This window comes from Zingiber officinale, chromosome 5B, assembly GCF_018446385.1.
Source record: "Zingiber officinale cultivar Zhangliang chromosome 5B, Zo_v1.1, whole genome shotgun sequence".
In the NCBI taxonomy this organism is placed as follows: Eukaryota; Viridiplantae; Streptophyta; class Magnoliopsida; order Zingiberales; family Zingiberaceae; genus Zingiber; species Zingiber officinale.
This window is the reverse complement of record NC_055995.1, coordinates 77,373,254-77,381,793: the sequence shown is the minus strand read 5'-3', so window position 1 is coordinate 77,381,793 and position 8,540 is coordinate 77,373,254.

The following is an 8,540-nucleotide window of genomic DNA, read 5'->3' as shown; positions in this document are numbered from 1 at the left end:
ATCTCCGCTTCAGCTCCTGGAAGCTGGTCTTGCAATCCTCGGTCCAAGTGAACTTTACGCCTTTCCTGGTCAGGCATGTAAGTAGCATAGCAATCCGTGAGAAACCCTCAACGTATCTCCGGAAATATCGAGCCAAACAAAGGAAGTTGCGAGCCTCTTATATCGACTCCGTCTACTCCCAACGGTAACAACCTCGATCTCCTGTGGAACCACGGTATACTCCTACTGGTGACCGCGTGTCCCAATCATCATCACATAAGACAATCCAAATAAGCACTACTGATCATCACATATAGATGTTCTCGTCGAAACATCTCTAGATCTAAGCAAAGGTGGTGTACGTGACTCACCGGGGATCCGAAATAGATCACAACATCGCCAACAAAGACAATGGAAACCGATCCAAACATTCTAGGGATACCCAAATCATCGAGTCCATGATAACATCTAGGGCACCGCAAGCACTAATGGTAAAACCAAGACATATATTGTCCGAATCACAAACATTCCTAACAATAAACAGATCTGATCACCAACGATATATAATCAACAAAGAATAGAACCTCCAGTGTGAGAGCAATGCTCTATCACACGAAATACCACATATGTGGGAGCAATGCTCTACCACAAGAAATCCTCCATATGTGGGAGCAACGCTCCACCACAAATAATCCAAAATATGTATCCACAATAAATATGGGAGCAATGCTCCGCTACAAACAATCCGCAATATGTAGGAACAACGCTCCACTACAAAACAATCCCTAAATATGTGGGAATCCAGAATATGTGGAAGCTACGCTCTACCACAAACGATCCATAACATGTGGGAGCTACGCTCTACCACAACAATACATAAGTGCCCAAAGCACCTAACTATCTAGCTAGAGACTGCACGAGATCTCTCTACCACAGATCACTGTGGGGTAGCCTAGGGTATAACCACTCAGTAAGCAAATCAAATCCATAGTCAACTCTATCATCCTCCTAGTGGGTCGGTCACCCACTAATGGAAGAATTAGTTGACAGGGTAAAACAACCAATATCATAATGTAGACATTTAACATTCTACATTTAACATAGGTAGAATCATCATGATGCTACCTACCATACCTCTGACACATGTGCACACACAACATATGTATGATCGACATAATCCTCCAATTAGTACACACCAAAAATACTCACATCATAGGTATAAATCACTGTGATACCTCCAACAATGTATACCGAACCCGTGTGCATATATCATCGTAGGTAAAATCAACAATACCCCTCAAACAACACTCAAATGACAAATATACACATATGTCAAGAGTATAATCAACATATACTTCCAATAAGGTATACTAAAACCCAGGTGCATTCACAAATCACACATAATCAACAAGATACCTAAGATACCACACCAAACACATATGTACATATCACAACACCGATGTAGTCGACAAGATACTTCCAACATGACACTCACACCCATGTGCACATACCACGACACAGATTTAAATCGATAAGATACCTCCAATATGTCAATCAGGCACGTACAGCTAACTAAATAGCTATAATCCACAAGGAACCTACAATAACCATATCTAGATGGGAAATACTCACACCACCTGCAAATGAACTATCCATCATAGAACTCCTTCAACTCATAACAATCATATGTACACGAAACAAAGATAGGAATAATCAACATATTTGACCCAATCAACCTGACATTCAGAAACGGCAGGGTCACCTTCTAAGTTATCCAACTAGATACATACCGTCTAAATTTAAGGTACCCACGGAATAGGATAAATCAATCCTCTAAAGACTGACCAAAATCGACAATGATATACGATCAACTTAGTCTTTTCCACGTCAGTACAAAACATGTACTCAAATGTGTCTAGATACCAAACTAAGCACAAAACCCCAAAGATTCAGATCGGACCAATAAAGTTAATCGGTCATCTACTAACTAATCAAGAATACCTTAATCCTCCACAAACCACTAAGGTATATCAATCCATGACTACCCAAGTCGACAAACGTAAATCAGTCTTCTATTGACCGATCTAACAAGAGTAAATCAATATTTACTGATAAAATTACTAAGATAAAATGGTATACTACTGGCTAGGTCAACATGAAGATGTAGATACTATCCACTACATAGCTAATAATAACAGAGGCTGGTATATGCCTCGATCTTCTAACCAACTAACCGTGACAGAAGCTAAAACTACTGGGGTATGATATGAAAAATCACCAGAGACTGTAATCCTTGATCTCTATTCCGGTCTACCATGATCAATGGTTTACCTAACACATTAAATATATGATATATCAACTAGACAGGTACCAATAAATAATGCTAATACATGTCATAAACTATAATAGTCAACGGTGCATATACTAACAAAAATGTAGGATAACAGTGTACCAACATACCTCCTATAGCTTGGAGATGTCCTGCTGCTGCCAGGTCCCAAAACCCGAAAAGTCACATCGAGAAGACCAAAACAGAAAATCCGAAACACCGGGAAAATAAGACTCGTAAGCCGATCTCTGATACCAAATAAATTGATATCAGATAAATCTCGAAAATCCAAAATACATAGCAAGTATCGTATACCTGCTCTGATACCACTAAGTTGTCACGCCCCAAAGGAGTCCTTGTCCGAAGAAATTTCGGCAGCACCTCCCCTGTACCGGTGGCAATCTGAAGCATTTCTACAGACATAATATACCTCAGCCACATGCGGCTGGAATCATAACAATAAAAGAAAACAAACACCACGCAGTTAATATCAAATTCAGCCTCTAGCTGACACAACCACGCAGTTAAAAGTAAAGCAGCCCACTCGGCTGTACCAAAACCAAAACACCACAAAATCTGACAGAAACCAAATACAACCAAACACAAAACTACTAGCCGGCTAGGCTTACACAACCAATAACAAATACAAAACACCACATAACAACATCAACTCTCCAAAAATAAAACCAGAGTACAGAGCTAAACAAACTGATACATAAAACAAGCAAAACATATGTGAAACCGATAAGTCTTCTGATGTGACGTGGGGACCAGCAGACAGGATGCTCCAAGCGACACCATAAATAACCTGATACCTGAAAAAAAATAGTGTCAACGGGGGTGAGTTCAACAACTCAGCGAATACCAATGGACATGAGTAGTAAGATATATCTAACAGCAACAAACATGGAATACAGCTTCCTAATCATATATAGGGAATATGCAAAACTGAAAGGTAACTGAGGAAGCTGTACTCACCAGGAACTCCTATCCAGACAAAAGGGTCGTCAAACCGAAAGTGTCAATAATCCTGTATGCAGGTCAAAGGTATGCATCCAACCAAAATGCAGCAACCAAATGCAGCAAACACAATCACAATAATATAAATACATCAATGCATATGATGCTAATGATGCGTCCTGGTCACCCCTGACGCCAGTCAGTCCTCTCACACACAAATGGCGAGACCGAGTGGGTAGGGCTATGACAACCGTGCACTCTGTCGTCACTGCTCCTGATGAGTGACCGAGTGGACGGGATGCTGTCGGAGTACTCCTGCCCTGTGACCCCAAATCATAAATGGGGAGCTCAATGCTCTCAACTCCGGTACGATGACGGGAGGTATCTCTGCCGGCTACCAGAGTCACCGACCAACGGAGCCAACAGAGTCCACCGTCACGGCTACTGTTGCTACACTAAATGCCCGGAGCTAAACAGAAGGAATCGATCACGGCTACCACCGAGTCCTCGGACCAGCGGAGCCAAACAGCAGAACCACCACACACCTGTCTGATATACCACTAATCCATGAGTGGTGGTGTGTGCAATTCATGTAAGCGATGTGCTCAACTATAGTGGAGCCGACAATCGCGCAGCATGCAATCATGATGCATGACACTAAGCATAGTCATAAACTAATCAGCATAACCATATCCATATATGTATAATATGGGTACCACAGTATCAGTGAGTCAAATCCACGAATCTAGGGTATACAGATCCTCTATGGTATAACAACCTAGATCCTAAACATATCCTCCTTCCATAACATATGTACCAACAATATACACAAATCAAAGAATCAGAGTCTAGGTACACGAATCATATATGATATACAAATAGAGGTACACAAGTCAGGTATGGTATAAAAACCTAGGTATCAGATAATCTAGATACACCTACCAGAAATAAAATCCAGAACCTAGTCCTAACCTCAGTAGAGCATGGTATGTCACTTACTCTAGGAACTAAGGTACTCATGGTAATAAAGTACTCATGGCAATAAGATACTCATGGTAATAAATCACGAGATATAAGCACGGATACATAACAAGCGACAAACCTAACATGCTATGGATATCAAACAGTGACATACCAAAGACAAACATGTTCATTGTTTGCAGCTATAAAGTACTATGCATATCCAAATGACGATATCATAAAAGATAAGTCAAGAGGTACCCGCCTTCATACGCAGGTCGTATCAACCGTCCTCAACAAGTCCAAGAGATCGCATCCAACTCAAATCCTACAAATACAGGGTATTCAACAAAACTAAGGATCTATGATCAACATATCAACTATTAATCCCTCCAATCTGATCCAACCCTTTCCTTCACATCAATTTAATCCAAGAACACATAAACTAATGATCCACTTATCCAATCAAATTCACTACCATCAACTACTAAGCATCATGAATCAACCTCAAAACTTACCCGAATTCAAGTGGTTTGCTAATAGCTCACCATCAAAGGATGACTTAAGATCGGAAGGTTGGCCGAAGCCAAGGATCGTCCACGAACAGCACAGCTAGAGCTGTAATGGCTAATAACACCTACAAAGATTCCAAAACAAGTCACTCCTTGAAATCCTTATTCCACATCAATTGACATCAAAGCTGAATACCAACAATAACCTGTTCTCACCTCCTCTTCTTCTTCAACAGCTAGGAAGCCATGGATCGGGGCAGAGTCAACAACAAGCTGCCAACACAATGGTAGCCGGAACCAACCGAATACCCTTGCCCGGTCGACGATCCACCGGAGTAAAGGTAATCCGGCGCAAGGGCACTCCTCAGAGGGTATCCAGTGACAGTGCTAGGGCATGAAGATCGGCCGTGATGGTCGGCTCTGGCAGCACAGAGGGAAAGGAGAGCGTCGGCGGTGATGTTGCTCGGCTAAGGCACGGGATACTAGCCGGAGACCGGTGCTCGGGAGAAGAAGAGAAGGAGAGACCGGCGGTGTCTCGCGAAGAAGGGGAAAGATGTCGCTAGGCACATGAAGGAAGGGGAAGAAGGAACCGCCCCGGCGCTGGAGGAACAGCCCCGGCGCTGGAGGAACCGCCCCGGCGCTGGAGGAACTGCCCCGGCGCCGGTTAGGGCAGATGGATGTCGGGCGCGGTGAGGAGAAGAATAGGCACGGCGTCGGGGAAAAACTCGGGCATACAGGTGAGAATAAGAAAAAAAAAAATAGGAAAAGTAAAGGAAAAAGGAAAAAGGAAATAAAACTTTTCCTCATTAAAACAGGGTAACCTAAACAGGCTTTTCCGAACCCCATTTTTATCCCCGTTAACTCGTCCATACGAACACCGAAAAATTCCCGAAAAATTTCTAAAAATTCCGAAAAATTCCCTTATTATTATTCACCATTTTTTTCGGTATTTTACAAAATCATTTTAAAAATCCTTTGAAAAAACTATTTGAAAATCATTTTAAAAATCCTTCGAAAAACTATTTGAAAAATAATTAAAAAATCATTTCAAAAATCCTTTGAAAAACTATTTGAAAAATATTTAAAAAATCCTTTGAAAAAACTATTTGAAAATCATTTTAAAAAAAATTACTTTAAAAATTAATTTCAAAATTATTTTAAAAATCCTTTGAAAATTAATTTCAAAATTATTTGTAAAATCCTCTGAAAATTAATTTAAAAATTATTTGTAAAATCCTTTGAAAATTAATTTCAAAATTACTTTAAAACTCCTTTGAAAATTAATTTCAAAATTATTTATAAAATCCTTTGAAAATTAATTTTAAAAAATTATTTGTAAAATCATTTGAAAATTAATTTCAAAATTACTTTAAAAATCCTTTGAAAATTAATTTCAAAATTATTTGTAAAATCCTCTCAAAATTAATTTTAAAAATTATTTGTAAAATCCTTTGAAAATTTATTTCAAGATTACTTTAAAAATCCTTTGAAAATTAATTTCAAAATTATTTATAAAATCCTTTGAAAATTAATTTCAAAAAATTATTTGTAAAATCCTTTGAAAATTAATTTCAAAATTACTTTAAAAATCCCTTGAATATTAATTTCAAAACTTATTTGAAAAATACTTTGACAATTATTTCTTAATAGTTTAAAATTATTTCTTAAACTTAGAGTTTAGAAGAAATTTTTAAAAGAAACACTTAGACTTTAATGTTTGCAAGAAAATTACTTTGGAAAGCTAAGTGTTTACCTCAGTACTCGATTTTTACTCCCCTCTTTACTTTGATATATGGCAAAAGGGGAGAGTATAATGAAATTCAAAGGAAAATAAAAGGAAACTAAATTCAAAACTAAGAGAAATCAGTTAAAGGGGGAGCTTTCATTAAGGGGGAGCTTCAATGTGCTTAGGTTTTATTTATGCTTATACTCTTTTATATTTACCTTTATTGCATTTTTTCCTTAACTTTGAATTTCGGTTGCCATAATCAAAAAGGGGGAGATTGTTGGTGCGGGAAACATCCGACGATTGAACTTTAGTTTTGATAATGGCAAAGGGATTCAAAGTTAAGTTTAATTGTTATCTAATGTGTATGATTGAGTGTTTCAGGAAAGTCCTAACTGTGGTTAAGCAGGTGAAAACCCTAAGGGGTGGTAACCCTAGGTCCTAGGGGGTGGTAACCCTAGGTGGAGAAAAGTCCTAGCTGCGGTTAGGCAAGGAAAAACCCTAGGGGGTGGTAACCCTAGGTCATAGGGGGTGGTAACCCTATGCGGGAAGTCTTGGCGGGTTGGTGCTTCGGGCAAAAATCCTAGGGGGTGGTAACCCTAGGTTAAAATCCTGGTGTCGCGAATCTGGTAGAAGTCTGGATGGGTCAAGGACCAGACATCCAGCATGAAGACCGGAAGCATCGGACGCTGAGCAAAAGTCCAATCGGTCTGGAGGACCGGACTGACATTAGGTAAATCTCCTGAGTGGAGTAGGTGAGGACGCGTTCTCCGTAGAGGTAACAGTAGGCGTCGGGTCGACCTAGGGTTTCCGGTCGGAAACCCGAAGTCAGACCCGGAGAGTCGTGGGACTGTCAAATTTATTTATATATATTATCTTTTGTGTTCTAACTCTGTTTTGCAGGAAACAAATATTTTTGTGCATGGTTAGAATTGACCGGGATCGGTCAACCGAACCTCGGGATCGGTCGACTGAACCTCCAAGCTAACAGATCAGGTCTCCAGAAGTTGGACCGGGCTCGACCAGGGATCGGTCGACCGGACCTCGGGATCGGTCGACCGAACCTGGGATAGGTGTCGACTGGATCAAGCCGAGGTGTGTGAGTCAGAGGAGACTGATCGGTCGACCGGACCTGGGGATCGGTCGACCAAACCCAGGGATAGAGTTTGACCAGATCGAAGCGGAGCGACAGATCGATGGATCAGATGCGGTGGAGATCATCTGATCGGTTGACCGAACATGAGGATCGGTCGACCGATCCACTTCGGGTTAAAACTGATCCCGAGACTTGGGGATCTGGATCAGCGTCTACAGAGCTATAAAAGGGAGCCTTGGGGTGCAGCTTCAAGAATCAATCACAGAAGCGAACTTTCTACTTCCTGCTGCTACCAAGTCAATCCCGAAGTGTTGCATCATCATTCTGACGATCCGGAGCTCAGTTCTTCCATCTTTCATTGTCGTCGGTATATTTTATTGTTATTAATTATTGTACTTCAAATTGTAATAATTTAACGAGCCTATAGTTGTTGCCCACCGAAAGCGATCAAGGATCGCGGGCCTTCGAGTAGGAGTCGAGCTAGGCTCCGAACGAAGTAATTCTACTGTGTCTTCTGTGTGTTTGCACTTACTTTCTGCTGCGTTTCTACTCTTAGTTTTAAATCGTTAAAATAGCTGTGAGCGCTATTCACCCCTCTAGCACAATCTCGATCCAACAGTTGGTAGGTTAATTGTATAAACGTTATTTCTCCTAATGCCCTTAAGAATGATTTCAGGGTTCTCAACATATTTAACTATACACTCAGATTTGGTAAAGTTTACTGAGTAACCACTATCACATAATTGACTAATACTGAGTAAGTTAAAGTTAAAATTTTCAACTAATAATACTTTTCATATAATAAAATCCGAACTAAGTTCGATGTTACCTCTTCCGATTACCTTTAGTTTACCGTTGTTGCCGAATGCAACTGATCCTAATCCTTTTAATTTGATTTTTAATTTTTAATTTTTAATTATTGATTTAATTTAATTTTTTAATTAATAATTTAATTTAATTTTTAATTATTAATTTGAT